Source organism: Melozone crissalis, unplaced genomic scaffold, assembly GCF_028551555.1.
Source record: "Melozone crissalis strain CALT ecotype California unplaced genomic scaffold, PUWL_Pcris_2 ptg000027l_1, whole genome shotgun sequence".
NCBI lineage: Eukaryota > Metazoa > Chordata > Aves > Passeriformes > Passerellidae > Melozone > Melozone crissalis.
Genome location: NW_026535805.1, coordinates 58,783,204 through 58,804,359, shown reverse-complemented (window position 1 = coordinate 58,804,359; position 21,156 = coordinate 58,783,204).

Sequence of the window (21,156 nt, the reverse complement as noted above, 5' to 3'; positions counted from 1 at the left end):
AGTACTTGTTTATGATTGGGTTATGAGGTGGCTTGTACCACTCTGGGTTGTTTTGTTTGGTTTTTTTTTCCTAGATTGTGATACAAATAACTTGTGGGGATCCAAAAACTCCCTACATTTTCAGTGATGGATTGCAGTGTGTATGGAGACCTGTCAGTCACATAATTTTGCTGATATGAACAATGCTACATTTTTGTCACCATAGTTTTTTATTTAATAAATTAATAGATTAATAAGACAGTGCCAAATCAATAACATAAAGAGATATAAATATATTATTTCTCTGTGATTCTATTTTTAACTAAACTTGTAATTTCATCATAAAGCCTACCAGTTTAGCTTGATGTAATCCCATATTGATTGACACTAATTACATTTTCCTCCTTTAATTTATTAATCAAGTCCGGCTTCATCCAGCTCTTTTGCTTAGGATTAATGTCAGTGTGACAGGCCTATAATTATCCAATTGTCTTATTTGTTCTTTTAAAATATCCTCAATTTCTCTATTGTTTCATGACGTATTGAAAATAAGCATGAATGGTCCAAAGGGTTCCTTCACAACCTGTCCCTGAAACCTTTACAGAAAGTTATTTGGACACTCCAAACTCTACATTTAGGAGTTACATTTTAGTACCTTTCTGTATTAAAATGGAAAATATTTATGACGTCATCATCAACTGAACATGCAGGGGAAACTTTATTCATTAATGCATTTTAGAAGTCCTTGGGAAATTCTTCTGTATTTTCACTAGTGCTATTGATACTTTTTTGCAGATCTTAATCTTTCAATAATGATTTTCAGATTCCCCACCTTGCTTTCTCATAGGATCAAGCAAAATCCTGTTCCTGTGTTTGATGTCTATTTGCTACGGCACTCACTGCAAAATCCAGGACTAGGGCTGCATTGTCAGAGGACACAAGTGAAACAGGGTGAGATTTGAGGGAAACATTATATTTATGGTGTTACAGGCTCACCTGGGGGCCACACATAAGACTTCTCTCTCTGTGCGGTTTCAACATCAGATATTATGCCATGAAAGTACAAGATAAGGGACCTTTAGCAGAGCTGAAAAGGGGACATGAAGAGCCCAGTGACACAACAGCTTTAGTTAGTGTAATGGGGAGGGCAAACATGTTTGACAGCCTGTGCTGAAGCATGGGATAAGCCTTGTAGCATTGTTTTAAGATAAATGTAACCCATGAACCCTTAGACCCACTGATGTCTGTCAAACCCGATGTTCATTTGCTGAACAAGAAAAATAGCAGAAAAGCACATATATCAGTTAAATTGTGCAGGATAAAAAAGCCTCTTTAAAGCTGAATAAAGAGCAGTAAATGTGATAGAGAGGATGCTTGATGGGCTTGCAGCTCTGGTGCCGTGAACAGCTCCATTGTCAATTGTACCCTTCCTCTGAACACCACTTCTGGTGCTTCAGAGCTGTGGGTCTCCTCGCTGGTGGGGTCCTGCCATGCGTAAACACCATCAAATTGCTGCTCAGTAGTGGTAAAATCAGGGAAGGCTTCCTGTGCTGCTGCTGCAGCTGATGGCCTGGAAAAGGAATGCTTTTGAAATGGGCTGCGGTACTTGCAGCTCCCCTTGATTGTTTCCATCTCTGCATCAATCCCCGATTCAACACAGTGTGAGCTGGCTGTGGGTGAAGGTGGGTGTCCATTTGGCAAACAACAAAAGGAAAATCTTATACCATCTTTTATAGAAAATGAATGCTGTCTGTAGCTTAATTTCTAAAGCAAAAGTCCATGGTGAGTGTACCTAGCTGCAGAGAGAAGATTATGTGCATCCTTTATCTCTTTGTGGCAGCACATTTCTCTCTCTGCTGGGTACATCTGCCCAGCTGGATTAACAGCTTCTTTTCAGTATTTCACCCAGTCCTTTTTTGTTGAGACTAGGGGCACATTCAGTTAAAGGTAAACCTAAGAAGCCAATGAATCCTAATGCTCAACATCTGATGGTAATCCTTGTGTAAGCCACTATGAAATGTCAGGATAAAACTGGTAATAAAAGGTTCATGTTTAACCAGAAATGCATGACCAGAAAATGTGAAATCAATATCTGGTTTTGGTAACTTCATACTGAAAATAATCTCCAATATTTCATTACTATGTACTTTCTGTTTCCTGAGGGGCTAGATCTAAAATTCGTTACAGGAGAGATCAGAGGAGACATTTCTTATTCTGGCAATAAATCTCTAAAGGCTTCTGTTCATGTTAATCATCATGGAAAGCTTTCTTTCTGTACAGCAAACAAATAAATAGACAAATACTGTATTCAGTGATTTGCATGAGCTCAAAGAATATTACCAGGGAAAGACCCTATATGGGAATATATATAGTCCTTTTACAAAAGTGTTAAAACCACTTTTTAAGATTTTAATCCCCCACAGCTTGAATACTATTCTATCTCCCACAAATATGTAAAAGACATATAAATTAAATACAAAAATCATAGATCACAACCTTTTTCTTTCCATGTCTTCTAACCCAGGAGTAAAATTACTTTCACCAAAAATGAAATGAACTTGCAGCTTGTCATTCTGTGTGGAACTAACAGATAAAGCTCCTTGTCCCAGGTAGTGGGCTGGTAGGGTCAGCCCTGGGTACACAAACTTTGATTTAACTATAATACAGGACAACAGATAACATGTGAGACAGATAAAAATCAGAGGAACAGTGGTGGAATGTTGTGGTGTTAAAGGTGAAGAGGGATTCTAAATGTTGCTGCTGCCATTGTAGAATTCATCACTGTAGAAAACAGAGGAAAATTCAAAATTATATAAAGAAGATAAGGATATATAGTGTTATATCTGGGCATGAATATCTACATATAGATAATAAACATATATCCAAGGATGTGATTGTTAATGCTAACAAAAACATTGTGATGGATACAAAATTTTCTGGTTTCCATTAGATTTAGAGAATCTTTAGTTTGATAAGTTTAATATAGAAGAATATAGCTGTGATCATACCTGTACAATCATGGGAAAGAGACTGCTCATTTTGGGAAACTGAACAGGGGACTTAAAGGCTTAAAGGGAAGGCTTAAAAGGAAAGGTAATGAAAGGTAAAGGAAACACAGGAAACAATTCTACAGGAAAAGCATCAGACCACCAATAAAATTCTTTATACATTTAAGGTTGCTGCTTTTTATCGATGAAGTACTAAATCCAGTCTCTCTCTCTCTCTCTTTCTTATGTGTTATCACCACATTTGCAAATGCCACTGAGGCTTGAATTGTAACTTTAATATGAAAGAGAATAAATTTCCAAAGCTTTGTACTCAATAGTCTGTTATCATTTAAATATCAGGGCATGTTACAGAGCACATCTGTTTTTCTGGACATCTGTGGTGGGAGGGATTTGAGAGCATGGGATAGGCAGAATTTAGGATATATTGGACCACTGTTATTCATTAATAACAGATAATATTTAAGCATTCAAATATTAGGACAGAATGGAACACTGTCCTTTATATTTTGTTATTGAAATAAATATTAATAATCATTGCAAATTTCTGTCTTGCTGCCATAGTTGCCACTAATAAACCCTTACAGTTGCTCTGCCAACTTTCTCCACATATTTCCAAAAAATTACTAATACCTATTTTCTTCCATGTTCTTGAGTTCAACAAGAAATTGTTAATTTTCACATGCTTTCACTAGTTTCTTAACTGTTAAAGTATGGTGAGCACTTTGCTGGTTTAAAACCAGTCATTTGGTTTATAAAGATATCATAAAGTACTACATTTAATCCTTCATTAACAGAATATCCCTTTTTTGTAAGAGAGTGCCGAGACACAGTGCACTGTGCTTGCATGGTAACTCCCTGCTGCAGCTTTGGATGATGTTTTCCAAAACTGCATGCTGCTAATATCTCAAACTTCCCCACCAGTAACAGGAATAGTCATATTGTTCTATGATTCTGACTTTGTTCTTTAACTTTGTTTTATAATAAATGTTAACTTTGTTTAATAATATCAACTCTTTGACTTGATCAAATGCCTCCCCCCACCCTGAACAGACAAACAGGTGACAGTAACCAGAGACCCATTAATCTGGAATATTTTAAAAGTGTGACTGCTTGGCCTGCATTTACTATCTCATTAAATTGTGTTGTAATGTTCAGGTTTCCAGCTTACGGCTGGATATGTAATTAAATAATGAATTTAATTAAGTTCATGCTCTCTGGTTACTGATATACTTTGTGCGCCAGAATTCACATGCTGTGATCACCATTTTTGAATGGCTCAAATTGTAAACCTCAATTCTGTTTTCTACAATGTCTAAAACATAAAATCGAGGAAATGGGAGGCATATTCTCTCTAAAAGCATGATTGGTGTTTCCTGGACTGGTAAATAATGATCCCCATTAACAATTTTTCCCCCTATTCTTCCCACTTTAAAGCATCCAAATGCACAAACAGGAGTCATGCCAGGTTAAGCGATTGGTTGTTAATGAAACCTCTGTGTGAAGACCCTCCCTAATCTACTGAACCCTCCAGAGATCAAACAGAGAGTTAACAGAGCAGAGCAGGTTATATGTGATGGATGTGTGTATATAAATCACTTCCTCAAAGCCAAATTGTTCCAATTCACTCGGTGGCAACAAACTGCAAAGATTCTCACAGAAATGTAAGACTCCCTCCTCCTCCTCCTCCTTGGTGAGGATTATTGGCTGAGAGTTAGAAAACCCCTGGGAATCCAGGTAATGTAGCAGCAAGCCAAGTAGGGAATAAAAGCAAGCATGTGAGAGAAATAATCATGATTTTTGTCTCCTGACAAGCATTTTGTTGGTCTTGAGAAAGTCCATACTGTCACTTTGGCTTTTGATATTGTGCAGGTAACTTTGCTTAGATGTTCTTAAAGAAGGTAACATTAAATGAAATGTATTGACAGAAGAACAACGGATGAATCTTTAAGGAATTATTTATAAAATTATGAAATAAAATTCAGCTGTAAATCACAAGCTCCTAAAGGAAATTTCTGACAACTGCTTCTCAATACACATTTTTTTTCTGGTTTGCTTCAGTCATTCTGATAAAGCAAGTTTCTGGAATCTGACTAAATGAAGAACAGTTGTCTTTTTACTTATTAATGTCTGTCCTGTGCCTTCTCAGAGGTCTTTTTAGGAACTAATCTTAAAGCTCCCAGATAAGAAAAGTTCACTGATTGCAGATTGTGCTGACACTATAACCATCTCATTTAGTTAAAGAGAGAAAATCTGCCCTTCATTATTATCCCAGTGGTTTCAGCAGATCCTATTAATATATCCAAGAACTAAATTGCATCTGAGGGAAATTTTAAAAGTTTGCACAAATAAAATTCAGTTAAATGTGCTTCCATATTCTCTATTTCCCATTTAAAATTATTATTCATATATTTACTAGATGTGTTTCTCCCTCTGTGTTTTACCCTGCTCTATTTCCAATGTGCATTTTCTTCCTTTTCCTAATAACCCACTCCACTTATTTTTAGCTTTCTCCAGGCTCCAGAAAAAAAAAAAACTTTTGAGAGAAAAAAAATCTGCTTATCACTTCTGTTTATTGAACCATTGATATTCATGGAGAGTTGTTAATTAGAAGTTTCTGCTGAATACACACTATAGAGTAAAGGAAGGTTGAATAGGTCATGACTGTAACTATATGAAGAGTTAGGTTTGGAAAGAAAAATAAAATAGGAGTGAAAGGCTCAGACTTTTGCCTCCTTTGTATTTTAAATTTATTTTCACTTATGACAATGAACTTGAATATGCACATTTCTCGACCATGGTCATAGATACAACTATGGTAGTTTACATCTTTGTCCAGAGACAAAATATTTATATGTGAGATTACTCGAAAATATGTTCCTTGACTATGAAATGTCATTAACAATGGAGGAAAAAAATCTAAAGAGGTAATCCCTTGGTTAAAAGAAGCCCCTTCAAAGCATTAAACTACAGGTCATTCCTGTGAAATTCATTTCACTTCACTTTATATTACTGCAACTCAGTCACCTTTAATTCCCTTCTCACAGGTACTCTTGGGTGTGTTTATGACATCTGACTGTATAGTTGCTGTCTTTGGATTAAAATGAATGACACTTCTCTTCTTTGATTATGTAGAGTCTGTGATTAATTGAAATACTGACATCTACCTATGGACATCTACAGAAGTCTACAATATAGACAGCTGCAAATGTATGTATTGACGTATAGATATATATATTTTGTCAAATAAATCCTGCCCAAAGCAAGATATTCAGCAGCCCCATGTTTTTCCTTAAACCCCTCTACATGCACATTTCTAAAGACATTCAAAGTGCGAGGTTTCCATTTCAGAGCATCATAAACAAGCAGACAAGCTTTGAGGCTTCAGTCAAATATCATTTGTAACAGCTGAGCTTGACAATAAAAAAGGCCCAGCCCCAGTCCTGGCTGTTTTTTTGGGTTTCTTTTTTATACTGAACATACTGACAAATCCTCTATTATAATAAGAGTATGGATGAATACAATAAATTAACACTGAAAGCCAACTGATGTCAGTCACTTCCTTCCATGCATTGTGGAAAACATAAGTGTGCCTTTGTACATGACAAAAATCAGTTTGGTTCAATTTATTGTGTGGGTAACTCCAAATCTTTAATCAAATCCCTGCTTAGTCTTCATGCCAACTTTTGCTTCTAACTTTGAAGATTTCATTCCAGAGGTTCAGGCAGGTCAGTGCAGAGAACTATGTACTTCTCACACTTGATCAGCTGGGTCATCTATCTAGGGGACAGGGTGCTGGTGGTGGTGGGAAGTCAAACAACAGTGCAAAATAATTGCTTTTTCTCTTTTTATATAGAAAAAAGGAATTTTGTTGAAGTGGCTAAGTCTTCAAAAGGCCATTTTGCAAAACAGAAATACACTTAAAAGCATATAATCTTTAGCTGGAGGCCAGACTGAGTATGTTTCTGATTATACTGGTGACCCTCACCCTAAAATCCCTTTGTAGAAATGCCTTTATTCTAGACAACATACTGACTAGCAAATGATCTAACAGATTTCACAGCACATAAATTAAGACCTAATAAATTATTTCAAAATCAAGCTCCCTAATTACTGAATCAGTGAAGCATTCCATTTACAATTGCAATTACATAAACAATTAATAACAACTGAGTAATCACAGAAAAAATATTTGATGCTTACAATGGAAGACAAGCTAAAATTTTAAGCACTAGATAAAACTGGTATGGACTGGTTAAAGCCTATTAATCATGGTTGGTCTAGATACCAGGACAGGAACATTTAATTTTGTTAGCTTATCTGAGTGTAAATGATATTAGCTTCTTTCACTGATTAATTTTTATATTTATTTAGAAATGTTCTACTCTTCCTTTCCTTTGCAGAGAACTTGCTAACTTTAGCAGAAAATGTTTTTAAAGTGTAGACTATGCATTATATATAAATGTATATTTATATATACATAAAATATATAATCCCAAAATATTTCTTGGAATTCATAGATATGGAAAGAAAAACTGTACAATTAGAAAATGTACTTTGTTTAAAAGTATGGCTATGGCTGTAAGAAGATAGTTTCTACACAGATTATTGTAAATTAAATACATTTATATTCTCTCATCCCTCAGTGTAAATTTAATAGTGGGAATGCATATCACCCATAAAATACAAAGCTGCTCACCCTATGCACAAAACACTGCTTCTGAAATACCATCCTTTGGCCTACTGTTTTCCCCAAGCCCAGAAACAAAGGCCAAAGAAAGATTAAAAAAAAAGAAAATGTAAGTTGCTTATATAAATTCATTTATTTGAGGTTTTGGGATATCTTCAATGAGAAAATTAAGACAGGCTTTCAACGAAAAGAAGTCAGTATTGTGTGTAGGTATAGGGTACTTCTGTCCCAGTAGTTTGTATTCTCTCAAGTGAACAATAATAGCACTGCTGTCCCAGGACTCCATGTTTCCATGATTTTTAAGGATTACATTGAATCAAGTGCAGTGGGATCTATTTCTGCACTGCCATCTGGACAAAATGCATGAAGATGTTGAAATGTAGTAATGAGCTTGTAGCAAAGGTCCTCATTGCTTTTCATGACCCTGAACCACAGAAAGTTGTTTATTAGAGATGGCACTCAAATGCCAAAAAACAGGGAAAGTGGAAACAAGAATGTAACTGCTGATGTATATTGGCTGCCACATGTACACATGTAGGTGTCTTCCTATGTCAGATTAGAGGACACACTGGGACCTGGAGAGCCCATTTCAGGGTGTGCAGCCTATTTCAAGAGTGTTTCAGAGTGTTTCTAGGCTTCTGTGACTTCTGTTCAGTGAGTTCAAACTCTGTGAGGGAACCACTGAAATCACCACCTAAGGGCTCCAAATTACTCCACAGGAGAAAGTTTTTCAAGCAGCCAGTTCTTTCCAGAAACTGTCACTTAAGTCTGATATATCACAATGAGATTCTGAGTCAATTATGAGCTTGTTAACAGAGTTTGAGGGTCCAGTTCTGGAACTAGGATTGGTGAGGAAGATGCTGAGAAAGGTTTCTCTTGCAATTGCTCCATGTGGGTCGAAAGGAGCTCTTGCTCTTCCCCAGACACTTCAGATTTTCTGAGATAATGAACTCCTGTTAGAAGAGTAATAAAACAATCCATTCAGATGGCTGAAACACTGAAGATTAATCTCTGTTTTAAATTGTTGGTGGTCCAGTATTGCGGTCTTCCATATCTCAGATACAGGCTTCTTGTTCATGCACATTTGTAGGCACAGATTGCTCCATACAAAACCTGAAACAACAAATAACCTTAGTACCACAAATAGCTTATTAAATTTTGCACATTCACCCTTTACATGGTCCTTAACTATGTTAAACATTCTTGCTATCTACCAATCACATCTGAAATATTTTATAGGAATATAAGAAATCTCATGTTGTTCAGAGCAATGACCAACACGACCTCCTCCTCTGCTTCTGACAGTGGGAATAGGATACTGAACGTCAGCCATGTCCACCTATCTTCTTTTCATCAGTCACTCCATATTCTCTGTCACACTTTTCTTTTGTAACAGTAGGTGGTAGGTTTTTCTTACTTGTGAATTTATCACTGCTTGTTACACAGGCAGAAAAAGTTCTATGAAGCATTTATCAGGAAAGGACTTGGAAATGTGGATTCTACAGCACAACAACTTTCTGATGCAATATCCATCCCCTTAAATAACAGCAGTGCAATAGCAAACCCTAATCATTTCAGATCTTTTTAGAGTCATCTCCTGTGATCCTTACTGATTCAAAGCTTTATCCTGGAGTGGATGGAAGGTTAACCTCAATAACAACAGAGTAGTTCCAAGGTTTTCCCCTTTGTAAAATAATCTGTAGTTATCCACATATTGCTGTAATATACATTAATTTCCCTTCTCACTCTTAATCTACACAGGAAGCTGTTTATGCATTTTCTGGAATGCCAAGAAAACAATCGCAGATCATCTATTAGCAATTGGATTACAGAGTCTCCTAAAGCTGGTTAGCTTTTCTTTGCCAAATATATTCTACTTCTTTCAATCCAATTTACTAGGAAAAAACCCCATCAAGCTGCTATACATGTTGTCTTTTCATTTTAATTGCTGGCATTTTATCAGGAATACACATAGGTCCCAATATGCACAAAGAACTTACTGTACATTTATTTGCAATATCAAATTCCATGCCTTGGAGTAGATTATGTTTGTAATACTGTTTTGTGCCATAAAAATCTGGTATATTATTTATTATACAGTCTTAATCTTATTACATTCAGTTCTTGGACTCAGTTTTAGCAAACTGAAACAGCAAGAGAAAGATTCATGCTAAAATTCAAGGAGAATTGTATCTGTGAGGCAGGGTGATTCACTTATGTCCAAGATAGAAGGTAGTCATTCTCCTGAGACCAACCTGAGGAAAGGGAACAAAAACTCATCTTCAGTTGAATCAAAAAAAGACTTTATTGAATAAACTAATATCAGTAGGAACAGAAGCTCTTCAGCACCCCTAAGAATGGATTCTTCCAAATTTCTAATACGGAAGCACCAAAAAAATGGATTGCCAAATCTGGCAGTCTAGGCCTTTGGAAATAATTTGTGCTGTGTGGATATGACCATCAATGAAAAGCTGAAGCAGGTAAAATTACAACACAAACTTCTCTTTTTGGAGCCAGCAGTTTCTCTGGAAGCCCGATTGTTGCTATTTTGATTGATGATCATTTGTGAAAGGTAGTGAAGATGCAATGGCTTTAATTCCTCTTGTTAGAAAACTGTGAAAAGTACATGTTATTACTTTCTTTTTCATACCAGTTATAAGCTTAAGATTTGCTCCTGCTACATCCCCTATCCAGTTCCTCCTAGGAGCAGGATTTGGTTTTCAGCAAATTCTCAGACATGTTACAAAATCAATCTCAAGAATCTCTTCTGCCTGAATTACAAAGCAGTCTGGGGCAATGTTTGAGTGATAAAATGAAACAATGGATCTAGAAGTCAAACTCCTGACCTCAGTTCCTCTGTATTTTCTGTATTACAGAATCTGCTTGAATTTTGTCTCTCGGTTCCACTCCAATAGCCTGTGCCGTGAACCAGATACTGTCCCTGAACCCCAGGCATTTGTAGGGTGGGTGGAGGGAACTATTTATAAATGTTTAATCAAGCACAGGAACAGACTAAGGTGTAAAATGTAGAACTATATTTGTTTTGAAAAAGTAGCAGCTAAATCTGGTTTGCCACTGTTGCATAACAATGTAATTGAGCAGTAAATTCTGCCCATTAGAAACCAACGCCTGCGCTGGAAAACCTGTGTGTCCTCACACTGGCTGTGCCTCTAACAGCCTGAGACTGACAGAGTGCCTCCTTGTTTTAAACTGGCATGATTGAAATCTTGGTTTTAAGGATTCCATAATACATTTCTCGGACATCTGAAATGCCCAGTGAAAACAGCAAGTTTGTATTTGCAAGAAATGCAGGAACCAAGGCTTTGTAGTTGTTGCTCTTTTTTTTTTTAAATATCTAAAATATGTTCTAATCAGTCAGCTTTACCATCATTTATGATTTACATATATTCTTTTTCACTGGGAAAAAAATGGAATGAATGATTACATTCTATGCATTAGTTTCACTGTCCCTAACAGAGTTAAACATGAAGGAAAACTGAGTATGGATTTTCTTTGTAATCAGACTTTAGACTGATGTAACTACAGAAAACAAAAGCAATCCCAAACCCCTAAAATCTACCAGACGTGTCTAACAATATAATTGATCTTGTGCTTGTGCTGTTTTGCTTAAATTCACAATAAATTGACATTTCTGCTTCATTAGCACCTGCTGTGTACCACTGTAAATGAATACATATAGCAGCCCTGGTGCCTTGAGAAAATGAGAATATGCTCTTCAGAACATACTAACAATCACATTTGAATTTATGAATATCATAATCCCTTCTGAAAAATGTGGACTGTTTAAACAAATAATCCTTTTGAAAGTGTTTATTCTAGAAAACTGTATTTTCTTTCCCAGAAAATTACATGCAGCAAGGGCTGATGTTTCCAGTGATTTGTCAACCACGGCCTTCAAAGAGATGAGAGCTTTGAGTTTTTCCTTAGAAACTGGAAAAAAAAGAGAGACTGTGGTAATCCACTAGAAAGTGCTTATGAAAACAAGCTGAGAAAAAATAAACAAACACCTCCTGCAGTGCACAGTTTAAGGTTAACCTCAAACACATTTGGATGCATGTGATTTTTGCCTTCACCCACTCTTGTGTTGAGACACCAGGAATAGACAGGTTCATATCTACATTTGGACACCTGGGTAGCTGAGTTCCTCAGAGTGCTGTGTATAAAATCCTAACAAAAAAGAGGTTTTTCTGCAGCCCCCTGTGCTGCTGGGAGCCCCCAGGGATGAGTGGTGGCTTGGAAGACACTGCAGCCAGGTGGATGCAAGGAGAAAGAATTTGCTCTCCCCACTTAAGTTCCTCAAAGTTCTGTCCGTGTGGGCTTTAGGCTTATTGCTGTTGCCCAGTTTGCCTCACAGAGGTCCTGTGGAGCTTCTGCCTTTCAGAAAAAGAGCTAGTGAGTGATCAGCCTAAGAATATCCCTTCAGGCATGCCACTGCCTATTGCTGTCACTCCTGGTGTCTGGGTGCTGGCTCCAGGAGCATCATTGACCACCCAGACTCAGACACCATAGCTCAAAGTACATTGACTAGGAGGAGACAAATCAATCTGAACACCCAGCACATTAAACTGGACAGTGTCCTGTGAAACAGCTGTTCTGCTGGCAGTGGAATTACTGACAAGGCATCCAAGAGCTGTGAGAAAGAGGGATGCCTGTGAAGTTTGCTGTTTCATCTTGAGCTTAGATGCCTACCTGCAGCTCTGACTCGGGTGTCTCTGAAGGCTAAATTCAAAAAAAACCAAACGAAGTCTTACAAGAAGATGTCTCTTAGATGTTTCAGAGATATTTTAAGCACAGCCAGAGGAAACAGAGCTGCATGCCTTTCACATGAGCTTAGTGGCAGCAGAACTTGCTGAGGCTCTGAGATGACTGGCTTTTACATCTTATGTATGGAAAGGAAGATAGAAGTCGTCTTGCTCTGCAGCAAAGGATAAGGTTACTTTACCAAAGGAAGAAAGTTTTGGCGTTCTGCTCATTCCCTCAGTATTTCTGGTTTATCCAATACTTGCTTTATTGTGCAATATTTAAACACCTAATATACACTGCAAGTTCCTGTGTGACCAGATGGTTATTATGGGGGGATTTTGCATATCACTCATCTAACCTGTTTTCAGGTTTCACAGCCTGAAAGAGACCTCTTGTAGTGTGCACCTGACTCCAGTTTACTGTGCATATGAACATTAAAATCTTCATAGCACTTCTGTAAGGGATATTTAGCTCATAGAGTACTACCAGTGATTTTTAGGCATGACTGTAACAAACAACAAACCACCTCCATACTAAATGCACAAGTAAGTCCATTTTTTGCTTGGCTGCTTGTCCCAGCAGGGCTTTCCTGGGCTGTGAGCACCGGACCTGTGCAACTTCTGCTGCTTGCTTCAGTGATTTGAGATAAGCCGGGCATTCTGCTGTATCCGTGTGCTGCGGACAGATCATCTCTTGAGAGAGAGGAGATTAATTTCTCCTAACACTCAGGTTTCCATAAGACTTCAGGAAAACCCAATCTGTTCTTCTGTGCTCCAGGAAAGATTCATAACACCTTTAAAAGTCGTGTATGTAGGTGGGTACCTCTGGGCTACCCACACTGGCTCTTTTTATGGTCCACCCTGACAGGCATTTCCAGCCGGTAATTCATCCTTTCCTAACCTTTGGGTCATTCACACCCCATTTTATCACCTGGGTCACTCAGGTGCAAATGTCTGTGTTTGGCCAGAGGGCTCCCATCCTTTTGTGCCTATCAAAGTGACATCTTTAAAGGAGCAAATGGCCCCCATCACCCAGCGCACATTTGTGGGGAGAGGCGATAAAAAGAAGGGGTTGTGTGCCCTTTCCTCTCCATCAACACCCTAAGCTCCTACCAGTATGCTCAGGATCATCTGAAAACAGTAAAGGCTGTGTTGCTATCCCAGCAGATATCAGTAAAATCCACATCTTGCTGATATCTTGTGCTAGCTACTATTGTCATATAAAAACCAAGCACAATACCTTTTTATTTTAGAAGCTTTTATGCCATCTGCATATTTAGAAATTCCTGATGTTCAGCGATCACCCTTCACAGATCTGCCTTATTCTGTATCGTGTTTCAGAGCTGCTTTTGTGATTTTTTTTTCATCAAAAATCTGTGATGGCTAAAAATATGGCAAATTTTGCCAAAAAAAGGAGAAAATTGGAGAGAAAATCAAATAAAAACTTTCTGAGATACCAAATGGCTCCAAAGTTTTATCTAAATATGTTATTCTGTTTTACAGTATTGAAATAACTTTAAAATGCTGAGGAATATCTTATCCAATACCAGCTGGTGTATGTAGTGCTCCTGGTGTACTTATATGCATAGAATATATAGATGGTTCTGGAATGGCATTAGTTAAAACACTTGATTTCTCTATTTGCCTGGGGTTTTTTGAGTGCAGTGCAATATTGATGCTGTCATTTAATACAGACTGTCACATCAGCAGCTGGATAGAAGTTCATCACAAATAACAGCATTGTTAAAGAATGACCTTATAATCTACATAGGTTTCTTTCTTTTTTTGATATATTTTTATTGAAAAAACAAATAATTTTCCCTCCACATTTGTTAAACAATAGAATACTCCTAACATCAAATTACCACAAGGGAACTATTTCTATGTTGCCACTCTTTAAAATCACATAACTAATGGTTACAACTGCAACTTCATACTGACCTTTTTTTTTTCAAATATAACCAGAAATACAACCACATAATTTGAAGCACTTTATTTAAATTGCAGCTCGTTACCTATCTTGTACAATAAAATGTTTTTAAATTATAATAATTCAGTCCTTATAAATCTGCTACTCTCCACTCTGTTAGCACTAGAGCTCCATGCTAGATGTCAGTGGCATTCCATGCAGGCACAGGCATCTCCCTTAATGAACCTGAAGCAGATGAGGGTCATCATTAATGTTTGACTGTGTATTTACAGAGGGAGATTTGATGGGGAGTAGGAGCTAAAGTAATAGATCTCCCACCTTGCTTCCTTCTCCATAAACACTGCTTGAGAACAAGTGGCTTGTGTTTGACTATACACTTAGATGGATTTCAGCCAAGTTAATGACCAAATATTACTAAATTTCCAAAGGCACGTGATATTTTCAAACCTTTTTTTTTTTTTCCCTTTTTCTTTCCTGAATAAAACTTTAACCTGATGCAACACAAATTTCATCACAAGCACGTCACTTACCAGCAGTAGCAAAGGAGTACCTTTCACAGGCTGGTAAGTGAGAGTGCAAATTCACATGAATTCTGCAGAACAGAAGGGCCCCCGAGCAGCCACCCCACCTCAGAGACACCTGATTGTAAAGGTGTCACCACGGCCACCTCCGCTGTGTGTCCTCACCAGCTACTTTCAAAGGGAGTAGATTGGGCAGGGAATCAGCCACTGACTTCAGCTGGCTTTGGATTAATGCCACCTCTGCTACAAATCCATGAAGCCACCATGAGAAGCTTTAAAATGTGTTCCTGGATATCCCATTCCCATATCTCGAAGAAAGGCAATTATTTGGTAGAGTCACTGTAAAACAGTTCTCCTTGGCTTTATGACCTATCTAATAACATATTTGTACTAAGGGTGATGCAAAAATGATCTGTGGAGCTGTTGTTAAAGCTACTGGCAGCATGCCACCTCTAAAGACACTGGATTTGAATTTTTGCCTGCTCAATATTATTACTTCTGGACCAGTGTTTTTTTCTGGATAAAATCAAACATGCCATGGAGCACAGGGCTGCACAACAAGGTGGTAAATACATTTGAATCTTACCTACATTTTATTGTTCATCATGAGTGCCAGCAGCCAGCTGGGTGATGAACTGTGTTTGTGCAGGCAGTGGCACAGGAGCTCAGAAATAAATGCTCCTGGTTTCGTGTGGTGGCAGGGAGTGCTGAGCTGGGGCCGAGTGGGCAGAACAGGACTGTGTGTGTTCATGGGGTTGGAAGGGCCATCATGTTTCACAGATTCCCAACAACAAATTCTGACAAGTGAAAAATGTCTGATTTTAAAATGTCACCCAGCTCGCCTTTTTTAAACACTTTCTGTATTTATTTAACCTAGTAAATAGGTTTATTAGCAAGGTTCCATTCTTTGTAGTTTAGGTAATGGATTTACCATATGTTTATGCTTTAAGGACTTGTGTAAGACTGCTAACACCTATTCCTCCACCTCCTGTCTCAGGGGTTAAGACCTTGGTATGTTGCCAGTTTACTGCTGTGGTCCCTTCCCCTTCTATAATTGCAGTCCTTCCCAGAGTGAAGGAAATTCCCTGAGCCCTTGCTCTAACTAGCCTCAACGTTTCCCTACAAAAAGGCACTTCTTTAAAAGAATAAAAGTAATAAAACTTTCACATTATTAACTTTTTCCCTTTTAAAAGAGGCTGAAAAATGCCATTGTACCACATTAAAGACCTTTACATAAGACTCACCATTGGCTAATGAGCCTTGTTGTACAATCTACCACATGCAACTGCCTTCAAGTGTTGCTTTTAACTTAACCTTGATGTAGTGCCAGGAATGTGCAAAGGATATACTTTGATGGCAGGGGCAGCCCCCTCCCTGCCCCCTCCCCCAACCTTTTCCATATTGATACTCTTCAAAATATCTCTAACATTTAAATTTTACTGTTGTTTAACGGAGCGGCTACTTTATGTCCTGTAAAGGAGGAATGAGTAATCATCTACCCTATAGAAATAAGCAAGTAGATCAGTTGTTTATAGAAGAAATGATAAGAAATTGTTCATACTTTGTACTTGTGCAGTGACTTTCTTCCTGGAGATACAGAGCACTTCATAAGCATCCTCACAACTCCCCTGTGAAGAAAGTCTCATAATCTCTGCTTTATCATAATAAAACCAGTGCAGTGAATTTCCAGAAGGACACAGAATATCAGCACCAGTAACAGGATCTGAAGAATTTTTACTTGCAGCTCCCTCTTTGATTATGACTCATTTCCTCCCATTGCTGGAGTGAATTATTTTGGTAGCTGTACTACTGGAATCTGTTTAAATTCCATGTTATGGTCAGATGTGTTCTCCATAGAAACACGTATTTAATTTATATGATAAGGTAAGATTCTGAACTAACATTACTCTTTCCTTGAATAAAATGACTATGATATTGAAAATGAATCTTAGATTTTCCATGAAGACTATTTAAAGAAATGGTAATTTTCTTCAGCTTAATAGAATTAATTGACTTAAATGTTTGTCTTTTATTTCTTAGACTGCCTACTCAAAACATAAAAGCTGTTATCTAAATGTTTTACATTTCCATAATTTGAGAATTTCGTGACTAGGAAGAGTGGAAGTTATTCTTCAAACCAGACATGGGAGGTCATTCACAAAGAGTATATTCAAGGGTGAAATAGATGACACAGAGCATGGGGAAATGAATCGTCAAGGGCAAAGATAAGTTTTGCTATATGCAAACATGAACATTTTAGCAGGATCAAGGCCAGGCCGGAGGGGGCTTTGAGCAACCTGGCCAAGTGGAGGCTGTGCCTGCCCAGGGCAGAAGGGAGTGGAATTAGATGGTCTTTAATTTCCATTCTAACCCAAAACAACACAAATTGTGAGTCTTAGAAGTAGCCCATGAATTTTAAATTTACCAGGACAGTGTAACTAATAGAATCACTAAAAGTGAGCATGATTTCAAGTAAAGATTTAATTAAATCTTTCAAAAGCAAAGGTTATTTAAAATGAGGCTTCTTTCCATTCCATCATCTTCAAAGTCAGGAAGGAAAGTATTTTCCACATGTCAGTTTCTGTCATACTGGGAGAAAAATTGGTTCTCAATTACACAATTTACCAGGTGGCATGACTGCAATAACATATTTGAAACAAAGTAAGTGAGAACTAAGAGATTATGAAAGGGCATTTGTATCTCTTTTTCCCCCTTTCAATTACTACATATTAATCACTCACTGTGATTGTCTCGAACTTTTGTCAATTCAGTTGCCTGTGTCCCTTTCTAGAATACTTTTTTTAGAACAGTCTTCTAACACAAAAAATTTAATTTTTCTAATGTAATTTTAATTTTTTGTTTATTTGGCCATTTCACCATATGGAGGACAGACTATAATTGGTTGACATGTATTAAGATTTTTTTAAATATATATTTGAGTGCTTTTTATTTTTTAATTTAAACATAAATCGATCAAGTTTTGAAGGCACTTATGAAATATTTTTGAAATAATTTAAGGTATGTCTTTTTAATGAAAATCTTGTGGTTCTGGTTTTGCTCCCCAGTCAGTCAGATGTTTTGCTTCATTTCAAAATTTTAAAAATATATAAAAAGACACACATTTTTAGAAACTGTAGTTTTTCAAAAATAGTCTGGTTTAGTTCATATTTTGAAAGGAAAAAAGAATCAGCTTTGAAACATCAAAAAGTTCTGCTATGGATATATTGAGATTTAAAGTGGATATTCTCTGACCAGTGGATAATCACAGTAGTCATGAGGTGAAAATTAAGATGATGGTAGGGCCAGGAGAGAAGCACATATTTGTTGGGAGAGTTGGAGGGATAAAGTAAAAACTTATAAGATTGAGACTGAGATAGGACAGGACTTAAAAAGTGTAAAATGAAGATTACCTGACCAATTTGTCCTCACACTCCATTTAACTTCTTATTATAAACATTAGGACAGTTTAGGTAATTACAGAAATGAGTTATCTCGAAACCCTTACAAGACAAAAATATATAAATATATAAACACAGCTCTGTAATATCCTGAAAAATTACCTGCATGTGTATGGAATGTGATTTTTGATAGGGGTTTGGGTAAGAATGCATATGAGCTGTGCCTGTGTTCCATACAGTCTCCTTACACAGGCAGAATTGTTTTATTTTCTCTGTTAGTGCCCCTGAGTGGTATTAAATCCCTGTACCATTCTTCCTTGTACCATGTTTGTTAATTAACTCTTCAAATACTGGCATGTGTTAGAGATTAGTCAAACACGATTTGCTTTGTTAATAACTTCAAGGAGAAAGGATCAAACATTCCCATTAATCATGTTATCTTTTTGAGACAGAGCTCCGTGACATTCAATCTATGGTATATTTAAAATAAAGATATTTTCTTACTGGTTGAGAAACTCTGGGGTTTCCCAGAATCCTGTGATATTTGTGGACTTCAGTTAAAAATAAAATTGTTGATCTTGCTTTGCAAGGCCCAGCTTGCTTTTCAAGGAAAAAAATCACAAACATCTGCTGTTCTTCTCTCCACCTAAGGGAACAGGAACCTCCACTGAAGCACGACCAGAGAGTTTATTTGAGCTGCAGACACATAGGGATGAATCTGCATGAGGAGAATCCTGTACAGTGGTCAGCAAATTACCATTTCTGTGAGGAAAAAAAAAAAAGTATTTAGTTACTACCTAACAGCCTACATAGATCTTATCCTTCAGCCAACCAGGAGAGTAAATTTGTGGGTTGCAGGAACTTTAACAAAATCTAGATCCTCCTAGACTGCTGGGGATTGTAGCAGTGTGTCAAATTCCATGGTTTTCTACAGCTCTCAATTCCCTATTAGGATCTTGAAGCTGTGTTGTTCTGAACTTGCTGAAGTTGTTTCAGTGAATAACTACAATTCAGGAAATAATTTGCTTGGAAACCATCCATTTTCTAAAATAATGGAAACTCTGAAGACTTGTGAATAATAACCAGCCATACTTTTTTTATCAAATTTTTTAGAGGACACTGTCCTTTTCCAAGGATTGTCAGGCTGAAAAAATGGGAAAAAGTAAGTAGGAACTTAGATATTAAAGATTTTTCAGGACATCAGCTTTCAAAACTAGTAGGTTGTTTTACTAAAACTACTTCCTTTTATCTGTAAATTTCTTACTTATAAACTCCTTCCTCCATAATCCTATTGAAATAGGCATTAAAAGACGGCACCACTTTATGGTCTGCCTCAGTGTTTGTGGGCTGCTGGCACTGTCATGCATCTCTTTGTGACTGCAGTGCTGGACAGTGCTGCACTATAGAATGCACTGGTGCTGTGCTCTATGGAAAACTGGAAATTAGCTGGAGCCCCTGGTAGGCAGTACAAGCCTCATGATGGGTAATGTAGGAGGAGACTAAAAAGAATTGAAATGAGAAGGGACATCTGGAGATCAAGCTCTCTGCTCAAGTCAGGGTCAGGAGCAGTTTGCTGAGGGCCACGTCCTGTTGGCCTCTGCATAACTCCAAGAACCAAGATTTCATAACCAATCTGCTCCATTGCTCGACCACCCTCATGATAAAAATGTTTTTACTAATGTTTAGATACAAACAATACATGTCTGTTGTTTCTTGTCCTCCTGCTGAGCACCACTGAGAAGAGTCTGTCTCCTCCCTACTCCCCTCATCAGGTATTCACACACCACAGTGAGATTTCCCCAGAGCCCTCTGTCCTCCAGGCTGAGCAGTCCCAGCTCTCCCAGACATTACTCGTAGGAGAGATGCTGTCATTCCTGAAGCATCTCAGTGGCCTTTCACTGACTGTCTCCACTGAGTTCATGCTCCTCTTGTTCTGGGGAGCTCAGAGCTGGACAGAGCTCTCCAGGTGTGTCCCATCAGTGTGGAGCAGAGGGGAAGGATCACCCCCTCACCCTGCTGGCAACACTTCATGCAGTCCAAGATGTTCTAGTGCAAGGACACATTTCCAGCTTGCTGTTCACCAGGACCCACAGGTCCTTCTCTGCAAATCTGCTTTCCATGCAGTCACCCCCACTTTGGTGAACAAGATTATTCTCCTCCAGGGGAGGACTCACACTTCCTGTTGTCGAACTTCATCGCATTCCTGTTTGCCCATTTCTCCAGCCTGCAGAGACACACAGGGTGTGTCAGGCATTGGTCCCTGCTCTGTATCACCTGAGTGCTCTGTCCCACCCTCCAGATCATTAATGGGATATTAGACCATACTGACCCCAGTACTTTCCCCTAGAACACCCCACTGGTGACTGCTCCCCAGCTCGACATTGCACCACAGGTCACAACTTTAAACAGTATTGGAAACACTGCAAAAAGCAAATATGAGAGAAAGAATCCTTGTACAAGGGGCACAGACAAAAAAGGGAGAAAGATGAGCTAAAAATGCCAGCCTTCCTATCTGCAATGACAGCCTGATGCTGAAATATTTTGACAGCATCCTGAAAGTGTGTGCATGATCTATAGGCAATCACAGAAATCTTTGGAGTTAATGGGTATGCTTACCACACTAAGTAGGAATAAATCATAGCAAAATTAAATATGCATTGGACTGAAAGGGAAGTTGTGACTGAGAAAAAACCAGGAGAGGACAGAGGAGGCATCCTAGATTGCTCCTGGACATGCATTGGTGGAGTTGTGCATGACTGCCTGTGACAGGAGGATGTGACCAGAGCCATGGGTCACAGCAGAAAAGGGCAGCACACCTGGAACTACAAGGAACCCAAGGAAGATTTTTTTTTTTTCCTCCTTGGCAAAAG